Source organism: Chiloscyllium punctatum, chromosome 13 (assembly GCF_047496795.1).
Source record: "Chiloscyllium punctatum isolate Juve2018m chromosome 13, sChiPun1.3, whole genome shotgun sequence".
In the NCBI taxonomy this organism is placed as follows: domain Eukaryota; kingdom Metazoa; phylum Chordata; class Chondrichthyes; order Orectolobiformes; family Hemiscylliidae; genus Chiloscyllium; species Chiloscyllium punctatum.
In genome coordinates, this window is record NC_092751.1 from 18,429,378 (window position 1) to 18,448,310 (window position 18,933).

Here is an 18,933-nt window from a genome sequence, read left to right on the forward strand (position 1 = left end):
TACATTTGGAGCTGGAGAGAGACTGAGAAGATAGACTCAGCTTACCTTTGATTTTTGTCTGGATTGATGGGCTCTCATTATCTGCTGCGAAATTGTTATTGTAGACGGGCACATCCCAGCAGCTGTGCGAGTCGGAGAGGGATCATGGAACCCTTTTCATGTGACTTGGCATCTGTTGTTATGCAGGAGAGCACAGTTGGAAATGCAAGAAAATGGCGCGCGCAGCCAGCTGGTGGTGTGGCCGAGCGGTCTAAGGCGCTGGATCCAGGTTCCAATTTCGTAAATACTCGTAAAAGACACGTAAATACTCAGTTTACAACCCTTCCATTCGATCATGTCGTAGCCGTTACGCTGCAGGGAAAATCTTCCCAGCCTATTCCACCTCGCCCTAGGGTCCAAACTTTGACGACATCCTTGTCAATATTTTGTCATCAATTTCACGTGTCTTTTTTTATGTTTTCAAGATGTCAATTACGCTGGACAACAACGAGCTATTGGAAACAGAAAGGTGAAACGAAGAATGGCTTCAACTTTCAGTGCTGGATGCCACTGAGCTGCAGTAGGGGGCGCTGCGGCTGGTTTCTGTAGTGTAGTGGTCATCACGTTCGCCTCACACGCGAAATGTCCCCAGATCGAAACTGGGCAGAAACTGCTTTGTTTTTCAACTGCAGCCTTTTCCATGGACAAGAACGGAGCTTTCATGCTTGCTTTCCCACCTGCAAACCTGCCTTCGAAGTTGCTTGAACAAATCTGCTCGCGTAGTGAAATGTAATGCAATTCCATTTAATGATAGTGCAAAGAATTGCAAAGTTTTTATCCAAACTGGTTCTGATCATATGCAATTCTGTTTGAGAGTGTAGTTACCCCCTTCTGATCCTTCTACGAAAAGCAGTACCGCATTTGCATTCGTTGCGCAGGCGGCTCGGTTCAAAGACAGGGAAGAAGCTGATGCGCTGGTGTCACAGTGCACCACGGATTCCTGAACTTGTCTGTCTGTCAAATGTACCCCAAAGGCGTCTCTGAAAGGCCTCGTTTGGAAGCTGTCTGTCGTTCTTCAACGTGCGAGAATTGGCACCAGAGGTCCTGAATCATGTTTTGGAGCAGTTCGCACGTTAGTGGCTCTTTCAATCAGCAACAGCAATGAAAGAAATTACACTCTCAGTGGAACCTCTGGACCTGTGATTTCATGGTGTCGCTGGTATTAAGGTGTTCCCCGAGACCTAAGCCATGTTGAAACTGAAACGGAAGAATCGACAGAGAGGCTAAAGAATGACATCGCATCTATATGGTTTTCTTGAAATCACTGAGGAGCAGGAAAATGTAAACGGGGAAGTCGAGTGGGGAAGTGAGGCAGTTGCAGCTCTGCTGAAACTCTTTCTTTGTGACTCACTCAGCAACCAGACACGTGAAGGTGACTCAGAGGCGTGAGCGTTCTTCACATCGAGAACAAAAAGCAATCAAGCGCAGTGAGCACCTCTTCCGGAGTGGGGGTGGGGTGAGGTAATTACCTTTTGACTTTGTTACTATGTTCAGAAACTGCCTTTTAGATTGAGGTGAACAGAAACTGCATTTCTAATAAGCACCATGGAATTGAGCAAAATTTATTGAGTCGCTTCTCGTCGAATCCCACACAGGTTTCCGACTCAGTTGGTATCCATGTGGCTGATGTCCAGGAGTGAACATCTCTGCAGCAAATTGCACGGTGAAGGTAAAAGGCAAGGAAAGTGTCATCTCGAACTGGCTCCGAGGTCAGAGCGTTCTCACAATGTGATCTGTCGTTCTCGGATTGGAATGCGACCTCCGGTTTTAGGGTGGGGAACATTGTTTGGGACTCTTATTCAGCAAAACAGACACAGTGACTGAAATTATGCTGCACGGTATGATGTGGAACACGGCCTGCTCAGCTTTGTGCATTTTCCCTGTAGTCCGGTGTGCTTCATGTTCCGTGTAAACGTGAAACTTGTCCTGTTTCAAGCAATGGGTGAAATCATTCAGCAAAGCAAGAATCGAAATTGCAGTAATGTCAAGCAGCTCGTGGTTATTTGACCAAATCATAACCGAACATATATTCTCACAGATACATTTGGAGCTGGAGAGAGTCTGAGAAGATAGACTCAGCTTACCTTTGATTTTTGACTGGATTGATGGGCTCTCATTATCTGCTGCGAAATTGTTATTGTCGACGGGCACATCCCAGCAGCTGTGCGAGTCGGAGAGGGATCATGGAACCCTTTTCATGTGACTTGGCATCTGTTGTTATGCAGGAGAGCACAGTTGGAAATGCAAGAAAATGGTGCGCGCAGCCGGCTGGTGGTGTGGCCGAGCGGTCTAAGGCGCTGGATCCAGGTCCCAATTTCGAAGAGGGAGTGCGTTCGCATCCCACCGCTGCCATTTCTGCAGATCAACTCCAGCGCTGTAGCTTGTTAAAATGCAGTTTCTGACCCCACTGTTTTGATGTTGAAAAGAAAAGTAAAATGGCTTTGCTTCCCGGGGAATTAGCTGTGGTGTGGGATAGTGCCGAATATTTCAAAGTGTCTCTGTCTGTCATGATCGTGTTCGCCTCCCGCGCAGAAAAGCGCAAGCAGCTGTGCTGTTCCAGGCAAGTTGAGCTTGCACTGGAACCAAATGGAGACTGTTATTTCATCGCTGTTGTGAAACAATGTCCTGGGGTGACTCGACTCGTCGTTATTTGGTTTTTTTGGCCAATGGGAAAATCGTTCCAACGAATTTCGATGTGATATGTTGTTGAATTTCTCCCATTTCCTTCGTTTTCGTCCTGGAGACATCGGAAGGGAAAGGTAATCTAATCGAGACTGTGATTGGTGAAATTCACTTTTTATGGCCCATTCTTATTAGGTGCTTTCTTTCTCTCTTTTTAGTATTGTCTGGAAAGTGGTGGTTCCCTAAGGCTGCAGTATGTTTGAAAGAGTAGTTTGGAATTGTCCTATTGTTAGTTGTGAGATTACTTTATAACTCATGCCATCGGACTATCTCACATTTTGCATTCATGCATCTCTGTGTCTGAAAATGCATTAGGTATGCCAGCTTTGTTTGTGTTCCGTGTTAAATGCTTTCTGTTTTGCGATTCGCTCAAAACTTTACGAGTTAACAGGGTTTCTGCGGAAACTTCCAGCTGCAAAATTCCTTAACTGAGGATCTGGGAAAATTTCACAGAGTATGGTCAGTCGGAGCAAAAGTAAGGAAGTCGTTCCTTTCTGCAGTGTTTCGCAATACTACCTTTCCCGTGAGCAGTCGAACACAGTGAAGGATTGTGCCACACACTGCGACGGCAAGCTCCGCTAAAAAGTAATCCTTTAAAGCCGGTGTAAGCAACACAACGTTATTGGGGGACACCGCGTGGAAACAGATACTTCGGTGTATCTCGTCCATGCTCACCACATAGCCAAATTTAAACAAGTCCGGTTCCCCAGTATTTGGCCCCAAACCCTCTAAACCCATCCTATCCAGAAACTCATGCAATTTTCTGAGCCTCCTCCGCTTCCTCTGGTAGCTCATTCCATACACGCACAACCTTCTGTGTGGGAAATGTGCCTCAGTTCCTTTGTCAATTTCACCCCTCTCACCTTAAACCTCTGCTCTCTAGTTTTCAACTCACCCCAACTTGGGTAAAACACGTAAATACTCAGTTTACAACCCTTCCATTAGATCATGTCGCAGCCGTTACGCTGCAGGGAAAATCGTCCCAGCCTATTCCACCTCGCCCTACGGTCCAAACTTTGACGACATCCTTGTCAATATTTTGTCATCAATTTCACGTGTCTTTTTTTATGTTTTCAAGATGTCAATTACGCTGGACAACAACGAGCTATTGGAAACAGAAAGGTGAAACGAAGAATGGCTTCAACTTTCAGTGCTGGATGCCACTGAGCTGCAGCAGGTGGCCCCGTGGCTGGTTTCTGTAGTGTAGCGGTCATCACGTTCGCCTCACACGCGAAAGGTCCCCAGTTCGAAACTAGGCAGAAACTGCTTTGTTTTTCAACTGCAGCCTTTTCCATGGACAAGAACGGAGCTTTCATGCTTGCTTTCCCACCTGCAAACCTGCCTTCGAAGTTGCTTGAACAAATCTGCTCGCGTAGTGAAATGTAATGCAATTCCATTTAATGACAGTGCAAAGAATTGCAAAGTTTTTATCCAAACTGGTTCTGATCATATGCAATTCTGTTTGAGAGTGTAGTTACCCCCTTCTGATCCTTCTACGAAAAGCAGTACCGCATTTGCATTCGTTGCGCAGGCGGCTCGGTTCAAAGACAGGGAAGAAGCTGATGCGCTGGTGACACAGTGCACCACGGATTCCTGAACTTGTCTGTCTGTCAAATGTACCCCAAAGGCGTCTCTGAAAGGCCTCGTTTGGAAGCTGTCTGTCGTTATTCAACGTGCGAGAATTGGCACCAGAGGTCCTGAATCATGTTTTGGAGCAGTTCGCACCTTAGTGGCTCTTTCAATCAGCAACAGCAATGAAAGAAATTACACTCTCAGTGGAACCTCTGGACCTGTGATTTCATGGTGTCGCTGGTATTAAGGTGTTCCCCGAGACCTCAGCCATGTTGAAACTGAAACGGAGGAATCGACAGAGAGGCTAAAGAATGACATCGCATCTATATGGTTTTCTTGAAATCACTGAGGAGCAGGAAAATGTAAACGGGGAAGTCGAGTGGGGAAGTGAGGCAGTTGCAGCTCTGCTGAAACTCTTTCTTTGTGACTCACTCAGCAACCAGACACGTGAAGGTGACTCAGAGGCGTGAGCGTTCTTCACATCGAGAACAAAAAGCAATCAAGCGCAGTGAGCACCTCTTCCGGAGTGGGGGTGGGGTGAGGTAATTAACTTTTGACTTTGTTACTATGTTCAGAAACTGCCTTTTAGATTGAGGTGAACAGAAACTGCATTTTTAATAAGCACCATGGAATTGAGCAAAATTTATTGAGTCGCTTCTCGTCGAATCCCACACAGGTTTCCGACTCAGTTGGTATCCATGTGGCTGATGTCCAGGAGTGAACATCTCTGCAGCAAATTGCACGGTTAAGGGAAAAGGCAAGGAAAGTGTCATCTCGAACCGTCTCCGAGGTCAGAGCGTCCTCACAATGTAATCTGTCGTTCTCGGATTGGAATGCGACCTCCGGTTTTAGGGTGGGGAACATTGTTTGGGACTCTTATTCTGCAAAACAGACACAGTGACTGAAATTATGCTGCACGGTATGATGTGGAACACGGCCTGCTCAGCTTTGTGCATTTTCCCTGTAGTCCGGTGTGCTTCATGTTCCGTGTAAACGTGAAACTTGTCCTGTTTCAAGCAATGGGTGAAATCATTCAGCAAAGCAAGAATCGAAATTGCAGTAATGTCAAGCAGCTCGTGGTTATTTGACCAAATCATAACCGAACATATATTCTCACAGATACATTTGGAGCTGGAGAGAGTCTGAGAAGATAGACTCAGCTTACCTTTGATTTTTGTCTGGATTGATGGGCTCTCATTATCTGCTGCGAAATTGTTATTGTTGACGGGCACATCCCAGCAGCTGAGCGAATCGGAGAGGGATCATGGAACCCTTTTCATGTGACTTGGCATCTGGAAATGCAAGAAAATGGGGCGCGGAGCCGGCTGGTGGTGTGGCCGAGCGGTCTAAGTCAGTGGATCCAGGTTCCAAACTCGAAGGGGGAGTGGGTTCGCATCCCACCGCTGCCATTTCTGAAGACCAACTCCAACGCTGCAGCTTGTTAAAATGCTGTTTCTGACCCCACTGTTTTGATGTTGAAAAGAAAAGTAAAATGGCTTTGCTTCCCGGGGAATTAGCTGTGGTGTGGGATAGTGCCGAATATTTCAAAGTGTCTCTGTCTGTCATGATCGTGTTCGCCTCCCGCGCAGAAAAGCGCAAGCAGCTGTGCTGTTCCAGGCAAGTTGAGCTTGCACTGGAACCAAATGGAGACTGTTATTTCATCGCTGTTGTGAAACAAAGTACTGGGGTGACTCGACTCGTCGTTATTTGGTTTTTTTGGCCAATGGGAAAATCGTTCCAACGAACTTCGATGTGATATGTTGTTGAATTTCTCCCATTTCCTTCGTTTTCGTCCTGGAGACATCGGAAGGGAAAGGTAATCTAATCGAGACTGTGATTGGTGAAATTCACTTTTTATGGCCCATTCTTATTAGGTGCTTTCTTTCTCTCTTTTCAGTATTGTCTGGAATTTTGGTGGTTCCCTAAGGCTGCAGTATGTTTGAAAGAGTAGTTTGGAATTGTCCTGTTGTTAGTTGTGAGATTACTTTATAACTCATGCCATCGGACTATCTCACATTTTGCATTCATGCATCTCTGTGTCTGAAAATGCATTAGGTATGCCAGCTTTGTTTGTGTTCCGTGTTAAATGCTTTCTGTTTTGCGATTCGCTCAAAACTTTACGAGTTAACAGGGTTTCTGAGGAAACGTCCTGCTGCAAAAGTCCTTAACTGAGGATCTGGGAAAATTTCACAGAGTATGGTCAGTCGGAGCAAAAGTATGGAAGTCGTTCCCTTCTGCAGTGTTTCGCAATACTACCTTTCCCGTGAGCAGTCGAACACAGTGAAGGATTGTGCCACACACTGCGACGGCAAGCTCCGCTAAAAAGTAATCCTTTAAAGCCGGTGTAAGCAACACAACGTTATTGGGGGACACCGCGTGGAAACAGATACTTCGGTGTATCTCGTCCATGCTCACCACATAGCCAAATTTAAACAAATCCGGTTCCCCAGTATTTGTCTCTAAACCCATCCTATCCAGAAACTCATGCAATTTTCTGAGCCTCCTCCGCTTCCTCTGGTAGCTCATTCCATACACGCACAACCTTCTGTGTGGGAAATGTGCCTCAGTTCCTTTGTCAATTTCACCCCTCTCACCTTAAACCTCTGCTCTCGAGTTTTCAACTCACCCCAACTTGGGTAAAACACGTAAATACTCAGTTTACAACCCTTCCATTAGATCATGTCGCAGCCGTTACGCTGCAGGGAAAATCGTCCCAGCCTATTCCACCTCGCCCTACGGTCCAAACTTTGACGACAACCTTGTCAATATTTTGTCATCAATTTCACGTGTCTTTTTTTATGTTTTCAAGATGTCAATTACGCTGGAAAACAACGAGCTATTGGAAACAGAAAGGTGAAACGAAGAATGGCTTCAACTTTCAGTGCTGGATGCCACAGAGCTGCAGCAGGGGGCGCTGTGGTTGGTTTCTGTAGTGTAGTGGTCATCACGTTCGCCTCCCACGCGAAAGGTCCCCAGTTCGAAACTGGGCAGAAACTACTTTGTTCTTCAACTGCAGCCTTTTCCATGGAAAAGAACGGAGCTTTTATGCTTGCTTTCCCACCTGAAAACCTGCCTTCGAAGTTGCTTGAACAAATCTGCTCGCGTAGTGAAATGTAATGCAATTCCATTTAATGACTGTGCAAAGAATTGCAAAGTTTTTATCCAAACTGGTTCTGATCATATGCAATTCTGTTTGAGAGTGCAGTTACCCCCTTCTGATCCTTCTACGAAAAGCAGTACCGCATTTGCATTCGTTGCGCAGGCGTATCGGTTCAAAGACAGGGAAGAAGCTGATGCGCTGTTGTCACAGTGCACCACGGATTCCTGAACTTGTCTGTCTGTCAAATGTACCCCAAAGGCGTGTCTGAAAGGCCTCGTTTGGAAGCTGTCTGTCGTTATTCAACGTGCGGGAATTGGCATCAGAGGTCCTGAATCATGTTTTGGAGCAGTTCGCACGTTAGTGGCTCTTTCAATCAGCAACAGCAATGAAAGAAATTACACTCTCAGTGGAACCTCTGGACCTGTGATTTCATGGTGTCGCTGGTATTAAGGTGTTCCCCGAGACCTAAGCCATGTTGAAACTGAAACGGAGGAATCGACAGAGAGGCTAAAGAATGACATCGCATCTATATGGTTTTCTTGAAATCACTGAGGAGCAGGAAAATGTAAAAGGGGAAGTCGAGTGGGGAAGTGAGGCAGTTGCAGCTCTGCTGAAACTCTTTCTTTGTGACTCACTCAGCAACCAGACACGTGAAGGTGACTCAGAGGCGTGAGAGTTCTTCACATCGAGAACAAAAAGCAATCAAGCGCAGTGAGCACCTCTTCCGGAGTGGGGGTGGGGTGAGGGAATTACCTTTTGACTTTGTTACTATGTTCAGAAACTGCCTTTCAGATTTAGGTGAACAGAAACTGCATTTCTAATAAGCACCATGGAATTGAGCAAAATTTATTGAGTCGCTTCTCGTCGAATCCCACACAGGTTTCCGACTCAGTTGGTATCCATGTGGCTGATTTCCAGGAGTGAACATCTCTGCAGCAAATTGCACGGTGAAGGTAAAAGGCAAGGAAAGTGTCATCTCGAACCGTCTCCGAGGTCAGAGCGTTCTCACAATGTGATCTGTCGTTCTCGGATTGGAATGCGACCTCCGGTTTTAGGGTGGGGAACATTGTTTGGGACTCTTATTCTGCAAAACAGACACAGTGACTGAAATTATGCTGCACGGTATGATGTGGAACACGGCCTGCTCAGCTTTGTGCATTTTCCCTGTAGTCCGGTGTGCTTCATGTTCCGTGTAAACGTGAAACTTGTCCTGTTTCAAGCAATGGGTGAAATCATTCAGCAAAGCAAGAATCGAAATTGCAGTAATGTCAAGCAGCTCGTGGTTATTTGACCAAATCATAACCGAACATATATTCTCACAGATACATTTGGAGCTGGAGAGAGTCTGAGAAGATAGACTCAGCTTACCATTGATTTTTGTCTGGATTGATGGGCTCTCATTATCTGCTGCGAAATTGTTATTGTAGACGGTCACATCCCAGCAGCTGTGCGAGTCGGAGAGGGATCATGGAACCCTTTTCATGTGACTTGGCATCTGTTGTTATGCAGGAGAGCACAGTTGGAAATGCAAGAAAATGGGGCGCGGAGCCGGCTGGTGGTGTGGCCGAGCGGTCTAAGGCGCTGGATCCAAGTTCCAATTTCGAAGGGGGAGTGGGTTCGAATCCCACCGCTGCCATTTCTGCCGATCAACTCCAACGCTGCAGCTCGTTAAAATGCTGTTTCTGACCCCACTGTTTTGATGTTGAAAATAAAAGTAAAATGGCTTTGCTTCCCGGGGAATTAGCTGTGGTGTGGGATAGTGCCGAATATTTCAAAGTGTCTCTGTCTGTCATGATCGTGTTCGCCTCCCGCGAAGAAAATCGCAAGCAGCTGTGCTGTTCCAGGCAAGTTGAGCTTGCACTGGAACCAAATGGAGACTGTTATTTCATCGCTGTTGTGAAACAAAGTCCTGGGGTGACTCGACTCGTCGTTATTTGGTTTTTTTGGCCACTGGGAAAATCGTTCCAACGAATTTCGATGTGATATGTTGTTGAATTTCTCCCATTTCCTTCGTTTTCGTCCTGGAGACATCGGAAGGGAAAGGTAATCTAATCGAGACTGTGAGTGGTGAAATTCACTTTTTATGGCCCATTCTTATTAGGTGCTTTCTTTCTCTCTTTTCAGTATTGTCTGGAAAGTGGTGGTTCCCTAAGGCTGCAGTATGTTTGAAAGAGTAGTTTGGAATTGTCCTGTTGTTAGTTGTGAGATTACTTTATAACTCATGCCATCGGACTATCTCACATTTTGCATTCATGCATCTCTGTGTCTGAAAATGCATTAGGTATGCCAGCTTTGTTTGTGTTCCGTGTTAAATGCTTTCTGTTTTGCGATTCGCTCAAAACTTTACGAGTTAACAGGGTTTCTGCGGAAACTTCCAGCTGCAAAAGTCCTTAACTGAGGATCTGGGAAATTTTCACAGAGTATGGTCAGTGGGAGCATAAGTAAGGAAGTCGTTCCTTTCTGCAGTGTTTCGCAATACTACCTTTCCCGTGAGCAGTCGAACACAGTAAAGGATTGTGCCACACACTGCGACGGCAAGCTCCGCTAAAAAGTAATCCTTTAAAGCCGGTGTAAGCAACACAACGTTATTGGGGGACACCGCGTGGAAACAGATACTTCGGTGTATCTCGTCCATGCTCACCACATAGCCAAATTTAAACAAGTCCGGTTCCCCAGTATTTGGCCCCAAACCCTCTAAACCCATCCTATCCAGAAACACATGCAATTTTCTGAGCCTCCTCCGCTTCCTCTGGTAGCTCATTCCATACACGCACAACCTTCTGTGTGGGAAATGTGCCTCAGTTCCTTTGTCAATTTCACCCCTCTCACCTTAAACCTCTGCTCTCGAGTTTTCAACTCACCCCAACTTGGGTAAAACACGTGAATACTCAGTTTACAACCCTTCCATTAGATCATGTCGCAGCCGTTACGCTGCAGGGAAAATCGTCCCAGCCTATTCCACCTCGCCCTAGGGTCCAAACTTTGACGACAAACTTGTCAATATTTTGTCATCAATTTCACGTGTCTTTTTTTAAGTTTTCAAGATGTCAATTACGCTGGACAACAACGAGCTATTGGAAACAGAAAGGTGAAACGAAGAATGGCTTCAACTTTCAGTGCTGGATGCCACTGAGCTGCAGCAGGGGGCGCTGTGGTTGGTTTCTGTAGTGTAGTAGTCATCACGTTCGCCTCACACGCGAAAGGTCCCCAGTTCAAAACTGGGCAGAAACTGCTTTGTTTTTCAACTGCAGCCTTTTCCATGGACAAGAACGGAGCTTTCATGCTTGCTTTCCCACCTGCAAACCTGCCTTCGAAGTTGCTTGAACAAATCTGCTCGCGTAGTGAAATGTAATGCAATTGCATTTAATGACAGTGCAAAGAATTGCAAAGTTTTTATCCAAACTGGTTCTGATCATATGCAATTCTGTTTGAGAGTGTAGTTACCCCCTTCTGATCCTTCTACGAAAAGCAGTACCGCATTTGCATTCGTTGCGCAGGCGGCTCGGTTCAAAGACAGGGAAGAAGCTGATGCGCTGGTGTCACAGTGCACCACGGATTCCTGAACTTGTCTGTCTGTCAAATGTACCCCAAAGGCGTGTCTGAAAGGCCTCGTTTGGAAGCTGTCTGTCGTTATTCAACGTGCGAGAATTGGCACCAGAGGTCCTGAATCATGTTTTGGAGCAATTTGCACGTTAGTGGCTCTTTCAATCAGCAACAGCAATGAAAGAAATTACACTCTCAGTGGAACCTCTGGACCTGTGATTTCATGGTGTCGCTGGTATTAAGGTGTTCCCCGAGACCTAAGCCATGTTGAAACTGAAACGGAGGAATCGACAGAGAGGCTAAAGAATGACATCGCATCTATATGGTTTTCTTGAAATCACTGAGGAGCAGGAAAATGTAAACGGGGAAGTCGAGTGGGGAAGTGAGGCAGTTGCAGCTCTGGTGAAACTCTTTCTTTGTGACTCACTCAGCAACCAGACACGTGAAGGTGACTCAGAGGCGTGAGAGTTCTTCACATCGAGAACAAAAAGCAATCAAGCGCATTGAGCACCTCTTCGGGAGTGGGGGTGGGGTGAGGTAATTACCTTTTGACTTTGTTACTATGTTCAGAAACTGCCTTTCAGATTTAGGTGAACAGAAACTGCATTTCTAATAAGCACCATGGAATTGAGCAAAATGTATTGAGTCGCTTCTCGTCGAATCCCACACAGGTTTCCGACTCAGTTGGTATCCATGTGGCTGATGTCCAGGAGTGAACATCTCTGCAGCAAATTGCACGGTGAAGGTAAAAGGCAAGGAAAGTGTCATCTCGAACCGTCTCCGAGGTCAGAGCGTTCTCACAATGTGATCTGTCGTTCTCGGATTGGAATGCGACCTCCGGTTTTAGGGTGGGGAACATTGTTTGGGACTCTTATTCTGCAAAACAGACACAGTGACTGAAATTATGCTGCACGGTATGATGTGGAACACGGCCTGCTCAGCTTTGTGCATTTTCCCTGTAGTCCGGTGTGCTTCATGTTCCGTGTAAACGTGAAACTTGTCCTGTTTCAAGCAATGGGTGAAATCATTCAGCAAAGCAAGAATCGAAATTGCAGTAATGTCAAGCAGCTCGTGGTTATTTGACCAAATCATAACCGAACATATATTCTCACAGATACATTTGGAGCTGGAGAGAGTCTGAGAAGATAGACTCAGCTTACCATTGATTTTTGTCTGGATTGATGGGCTCTCATTATCTGCTGCGAAATTGTTATTGTAGACGGTCACATCCCAGCAGCTGTGCGAGTCGGAGAGGGATCATGGAACCCTTTTCATGTGACTTGGCATCTGTTGTTATGCAGGAGAGCACAGTTGGAAATGCAAGAAAATGGGGCGCGGAGCCGGGTAGTGGTGTGGCCGAGCGGTCTAAGGCGCTGGATCCAGGTTCCAATTTCGAAGGGGGAGTGGGTTCGAATCCCTCCGCTGCCATTTCTGCCGATCAACTCCAACGCTGCAGCTCGTTAAAATGCTGTTTCTGACCCCTCTCTTTTGATGTTGAAAATAAAAGTAAAATGGCTTTGCTTCCCGGGGAATTAGCTGTGGTGTGGGATAGTGCCGAATATTTCAAAGTGTCTCTGTCTGTCATGATCGTGTTCGCCTCCCGCGAAGAAAATCGCAAGCAGCTGTGCTGTTCCAGGCAAGTTGAGCTTGCACTGGAACCAAATGGAGACTGTTATTTCATCGCTGTTGTGAAACAAAGTCCTGGGGTGACTCGACTCGTCGTTATTTGGTTTTTTTGGCCACTGGGAAAATCGTTCCAACGAATTTCGATGTGATATGTTGTTGAATTTCTCCCATTTCCTTCGTTTTCGTCCTGGAGACATCGGAAGGGAAAGGTAATCTAATCGAGACTGTGAGTGGTGAAATTCACTTTTTATGGCCCATTCTTATTAGGTGCTTTCTTTCTCTCTTTTCAGTATTGTCTGGAAAGTGGTGGTTCCCTAAGGCTGCAGTATGTTTGAAAGAGTAGTTTGGAATTGTCCTGTTGTTAGTTGTGAGATTACTTTATAACTCATGCCATCGGACTATCTCACATTTTGCATTCATGCATCTCTGTGTCTGAAAATGCATTAGGTATGCCAGCTTTGTTTGTGTTCCGTGTTAAATGCTTTCTGTTTTGCGATTCGCTCAAAACTTTACGAGTTAACAGGGTTTCTGCGGAAACTTCCAGCTGCAAAAGTCCTTAACTGAGGATCTGGGAAAATTTCACAGAGTATGGTCAGTCTGAGCAAAAGTAAGGAAGTCGTTCCTTTCTGCAGTGTTTCGCAATACTACCTTTCCCGTGAGCAGTCGAACACAGTAAAGGATTGTGCCACACACTGCGACGGCAAGCTCCGCTAAAAAGTAATCCTTTAAAGCCGGTGTAAGCAACACAACGTTATTGGGGGACACCGCGTGGAAACAGATACTTCGGTGTATCTCGTCCATGCTCACCACATAGCCAAATTTAAACAAGTCCGGTTCCCCAGTATTTGGCCCCAAACCCTCTAAACCCATCCTATCCAGAAACACATGCAATTTTCTGAGCCTCCTCCGCTTCCTCTGGTAGCTCATTCCATACACGCACAACCTTCTGTGTGGGAAATGTGCCTCAGTTCCTTTGTCAATTTCACCCCTCTCACCTTAAACCTCTGCTCTCGAGTTTTCAACTCACCCCAACTTGGGTAAAACACGTGAATACTCAGTTTACAACCCTTCCATTAGATCATGTCGCAGCCGTTACGCTGCAGGGAAAATCGTCCCAGCCTATTCCACCTCGCCCTAGGGTCCAAAATTTGACGACAAACTTGTCAATATTTTGTCATCAATTTCACGTGTCTTTTTTTAAGTTTTCAAGATGTCAATTACGCTGGACAACAACGAGCTATTGGAAACAGAAAGGTGAAACGAAGAATGGCTTCAACTTTCAGTGCTGGATGCCACTGAGCTGCAGCAGGGGGCGCTGTGGTTGGTTTCTGTAGTGTAGTAGTCATCACGTTCGCCTCACACGCGAAAGGTCCCCAGTTCAAAACAGGGCAGAAACTGCTTTGTTTTTCAACTGCAGCCTTTTCCATGGACAAGAACGGAGCTTTCATGCTTGCTTTCCCACCTGCAAACCTGCCTTCGAAGTTGCTTGAACAAATCTGCTCGCGTAGTGAAATGTAATGCAATTGCATTTAATGACAGTGCAAAGAATTGCAAAGTTTTTATCCAAACTGGTTCTGATCATATGCAATTCTGTTTGAGAGTGTAGTTACCCCCTTCTGATCCTTCTACGAAAAGCAGTACCGCATTTGCATTCGTTGCGCAGGCGGCTCGGTTCAAAGACAGGGAAGAAGCTGATGCGCTGGTGTCACAGTGCACCACGGATTCCTGAACTTGTCTGTCTGTCAAATGTACCCCAAAGGCGTGTCTGAAAGGCCTCGTTTGGAAGCTGTCTGTCGTTATTCAACGTGCGAGAATTGGCACCAGAGGTCCTGAATCATGTTTTGGAGCAGTTTGCACGTTAGTGGCTCTTTCAATCAGCAACAGCAATGAAAGAAATTACACTCTCAGTGGAACCTCTGGACCTGTGATTTCATGGTGTCGCTGGTATTAAGGTGTTCCCCGAGACCTAAGCCATGTTGAAACTGAAACGGAGGAATCGACAGAGAGGCTAAAGAATGACATCGCATCTATATGGTTTTCTTGAAATCACTGAGGAGCAGGAAAATGTAAACGGGGAAGTCGAGTGGGGAAGTGAGGCAGTTGCAGCTCTGGTGAAACTCTTTCTTTGTGACTCACTCAGCAACCAGACACGTGAAGGTGACTCAGAGGCGTGAGAGTTCTTCACATCGAGAACAAAAAGCAATCAAGCGCATTGAGCACCTCTTCCGGAGTGGGGGTGGGGTGAGGTAATTACCTTTTGACTTTGTTACTATGTTCAGAAACTGCCTTTCAGATTTAGGTGAACAGAAACTGCATTTCTAATAAGCACCATGGAATTGAGCAAAATTTATTGAGTCGCTTCTCGTCGAATCCCACACAGGTTTCCGACTCAGTTGGTATCCATGTGGCTGATGTCCAGGAGTGAACATCTCTGCAGCAAATTGCACGGTGAAGGTAAAAGGCAAGGAAAGTGTCATCTCGAACCGTCTCCGAGGTCAGAGCATCCTCACAATGTAATCTGTCGTTCTCGGATTGGAATGCGACCTCCGGTTTTAGGGTGGGGAACATTGTTTGGGACTCTTATTCTGCAAAACAGACACAGTGACTGAAATTATGCTGCACGGTATGATGTGGAACACGGCCTGCTCAGCTTTGTGCATTTTCCCTGTAGTCCGGTGTGCTTCATGTTCCGTGTAAACGTGAAACTTGTCCTGTTTCAAGCAATGGGTGAAATCATTCAGCAAAGCAAGAATCGAAATTGCAGTAATGTCAAGCAGCTCGTGGTTATTTGACCAAATCATAACCGAACATATATTCTCACAGATACATTTGGAGCTGGAGAGAGTCTGAGAAGATAGACTCAGCTTACCATTGATTTTTGTCTGGATTGATGGGCTCTCATTATCTGCTGCGAAATTGTTATTGTAGACGGTCACATCCCAGCAGCTGTGCGAGTCGGAGAGGGATCATGGAACCCTTTTCATGTGACTTGGCATCTGTTGTTATGCAGGAGAGCACAGTTGGAAATGCAAGAAAATGGGGCGCGTAGCCGGCTGGTGGTGTGGCCGAGCGGTCTAAGGCGCTGGATCCAGGTTCCAATTTCGAAGGGGGAGTGGGTTCGAATCCCACCGCTGCCATTTCTGCCGATCAACTCCAACGCTGCAGCTCGTTAAAATGCTGTTTCTGACCCCACTCTTTTGATGTTGAAAATAAAAGTAAAATGGCTTTGCTTCCCGGGGAATTAGCTGTGGTGTGGGATAGTGCCGAATATTTCAAAGTGTCTCTGTCTGTCATGATCGTGTTCGCCTCCCGCGCAGAAAATCGCACGCAGCTGTGCTGTTCCAGGCAAGTTGAGCTTGCACTGGAACCAAATGGAGACTGTTATTTCATCGCTGTTGTGAAACAAAGTCCTGGGGTGACTCGACTCGTCGTTATTTGGTTTTTTTGGCCACTGGGAAAATCGTTCCAACGAATTTCGATGTGATATGTTGTTGAATTTCTCCCATTTCCTTCGTTTTCGTCCTGGAGACATCGGAAGGGAAAGGTAATCTAATCGAGACTGTGAGTGGTGAAATTCACTTTTTATGGCCCATTCTTATTAGGTGCTTTCTTTCTCTCTTTTCAGTATTGTCTGGAAAGTGGTGGTTCCCTAAGGCTGCAGTATGTTTGAAAGAGTAGTTTGGAATTGTCCTGTTGTTAGTTGTGAGATTACTTTATAACTCATGCCATCGGACTATCTCACATTTTGCATTCATGCATCTCTGTGTCTGAAAATGCATTAGGTATGCCAGCTTTGTTTGTGTTCCGTGTTAAATGCTTTCTGTTTTGCGATTCGCTCAAAACTTTACGAGTTAACAGGGTTTCTGCGGAAACTTCCAGCTGCAAAAGTCCTTAACTGAGGATCTGGGAAAATTTCACAGAGTATGGTCAGTCGGAGCAAAAGTAAGGAAGTCGTTCCTTTCTGCAGTGTTTCGCAATACTACCTTTCCCGTGAGCAGTCGAACACAGTAAAGGATTGTGCCACACACTGCGACGGCAAGCTCCGCTAAAAAGTAATCCTTTAAAGCCGGTGTAAGCAACACAACGTTATTGGGGGACACCGCGTGGAAACAGATACTTCGGTGTATCTCGTCCATGCTCACCACATAGCCAAATTTAAACAAGTCCGGTTCCCCAGTATTTGGCCCCAAACCCTCTAAACCCATCCTATCCAGAAACACATGCAATTTTCTGAGCCTCCTCCGCTTCCTCTGGTAGCTCATTCCATACACGCACAACCTTCTGTGTGGGAAATGTGCCTCAGTTCCTTTGTCAATTTCACCCCTCTCACCTTAAACCTCTGCTCTCGAGTTTTCAACTCACCCCAACTTGGGTAAAACACGTAAATACTCAGTTTACAACCCTTCCATTAGATCATGTCGCAGCCGTTACGCTGCAGGGAAAATCGTCCCAGCCTATTCCACCTCGCCCTAGGGTCCAAACTTTGACGACAAACTTGTCAATATTTTGTCATCAATTTCACGTGTCTTTTTTTATGTTTTCAAGATGTCAATTACGCTGGACAACAACGAGCTATTGGAAACAGAAAGGTGAAACGAAGAATGGCTTCAACTTTCAGTGCTGGATGCCACTGAGCTGCAGCAGGGGGCGCTGTGGTTGGTTTCTGTAGTGTAGTAGTCATCACGTTCGCCTCACACGCGAAAAGTCCCCAGTTCGAAACTGGGCAGAAACTGCTTTGTTTTTCAACTGCAGCCTTTTCCATGGACAAGAACGGAGCTTTCATGCTTGCTTTCCCACCTGAAAACCTGCCTTCGAAGTTGCTTGAACAAATCTGCTCGCGTAGTGAAATGTAATGCAATTCCATTTAATGACAGTGCAAAGAATTGCAAAGTTTTTATCCAAACTGGTTCTGATCATATGCAATTCTGTTTGAGAGTGTAGTTACCCCCTTCTGATCCTTCTACGAAAAGCAGCACCGCATTTGCATTCGTTGCGCAGGCGGCTCGGTTCAAAGACAGGGAAGAAGCTGATGCGCTGGTGTCACAGTGCACCACGGATTCCTGAACTTGTCTGTCTGTCAAATGTACCCCAAAGGCGTGTCTGAAAGGCCTCGTTTGGAAGCTGTCTGTCGTTATTCAACGTGCGAGAATTGGCACCAGAGGTCCTGAATCATGTTTTGGAGCAGTTCGCACGTTAGTGGCTCTTTCAATCAACAACAGCAATGAAAGAAATTACACTCTCAGTGGAACCTCTGGACCTGTGATTTCATGGTGTCGCTGGTATTAAGGTGTTCCCCGAGACCTAAGCCATGTTGAAACTGAAACGGAGGAATCGACAGAGAGGCTAAAGAATGACATCGCATCTATATGGTTTTCTTGAAATCACTGAGGAGCAGGAAAATGTAAACGGGGAAGTCGAGTGGGGAAGTGAGGCAGTTGCAGCTCTGCTGAAACTCTTTCTTTGTGACTCACTCAGCAACCAGACACGTGAAGGTTACTCACAGGCGTGAGAGTTCTTCACATCGAGAACAAAAAGCAATCAAGCGCATTGAGCACCTCTTCCGGAGTGGGGGTGGGGTGAGGTAATTACCTTTTGACTTTGTTACTATGTTCAGAAACTGCCTTTCAGATTGAGGTGAACAGAAACTGCATTTCTAATAAGCACCATGGAATTGAGCAAAATTTATTGAGTCGCTTCTCGTCGAATCCCACACAGGTTTCCGACTCAGTTGGTATCCATGTGGCTGATGTCCAGGAGTGAACATCTCTGCAGCAAATTGCACGGTGAAGGTAAAAGGCAAGGAAAGTGTCATCTCGAACCGTCTCCGAGGTCAGAGCGTTCTCACAATGTGATCTGTCGTTCTCGGATTGGAATGCGACCTCCGGTTTTAGGGTGGGGAACATTGTTTGGGACTCTTATTCTGCAAAACAGACACAGTGACTGAAATTATGCTGCACGGTATGATGTGGAACACGGCCTGCTCAGCTTTGTGCATTTTCCCTGTAGTCCGGTGTGCTTCATGTTCCGTGTAAACGTGAAACTTGTCCTGTTTCAAGCAATGGGTGAAATCATTCAGCAAAGCAAGAATCGAAATTGCAGTAATGTCAAGCAGCTCGTGGTTATTTGACCAAATCATAACCGAACATATATTCTCACAGATACATTTGGAGCTGGAGAGAGTCTGAGAAGATAGACTCAGCTTACCATTGAGTTTTGTCTGGATTGATGGGCTCTCATTATCTGCTGCGAAATTCTTATTGTAGACGGGCACATGCCAGCAGCTGTGCGAGTCGGAGAGGGATCATGGAACCCTTTTCATGTGACTTGGCATCTGTTGTTATGCAGGAGAGCACAGTTGGAAATGCAAGAAA

At 46.0% G+C, this 18,933-nt stretch overlaps 2 non-coding genes across 2 annotated transcripts; both read left to right on the forward strand.

Annotated features, from left to right (window-relative positions):
• The first annotated feature begins 7,216 nt into the window (after positions 1–7,216).
• trnag-ccc (transfer RNA glycine (anticodon CCC)) lies at positions 7,217–7,289 on the forward strand. Its single transcript has one exon. It is a non-coding gene; the product is annotated as a tRNA-Gly (tRNA).
• Positions 7,290–10,551: 3,262 nt separating this feature from the next.
• trnav-cac (transfer RNA valine (anticodon CAC)) lies at positions 10,552–10,624 on the forward strand. Its single transcript has one exon. It is a non-coding gene; the product is annotated as a tRNA-Val (tRNA).
• The last annotated feature ends 8,309 nt before the right edge of the window (positions 10,625–18,933 follow it).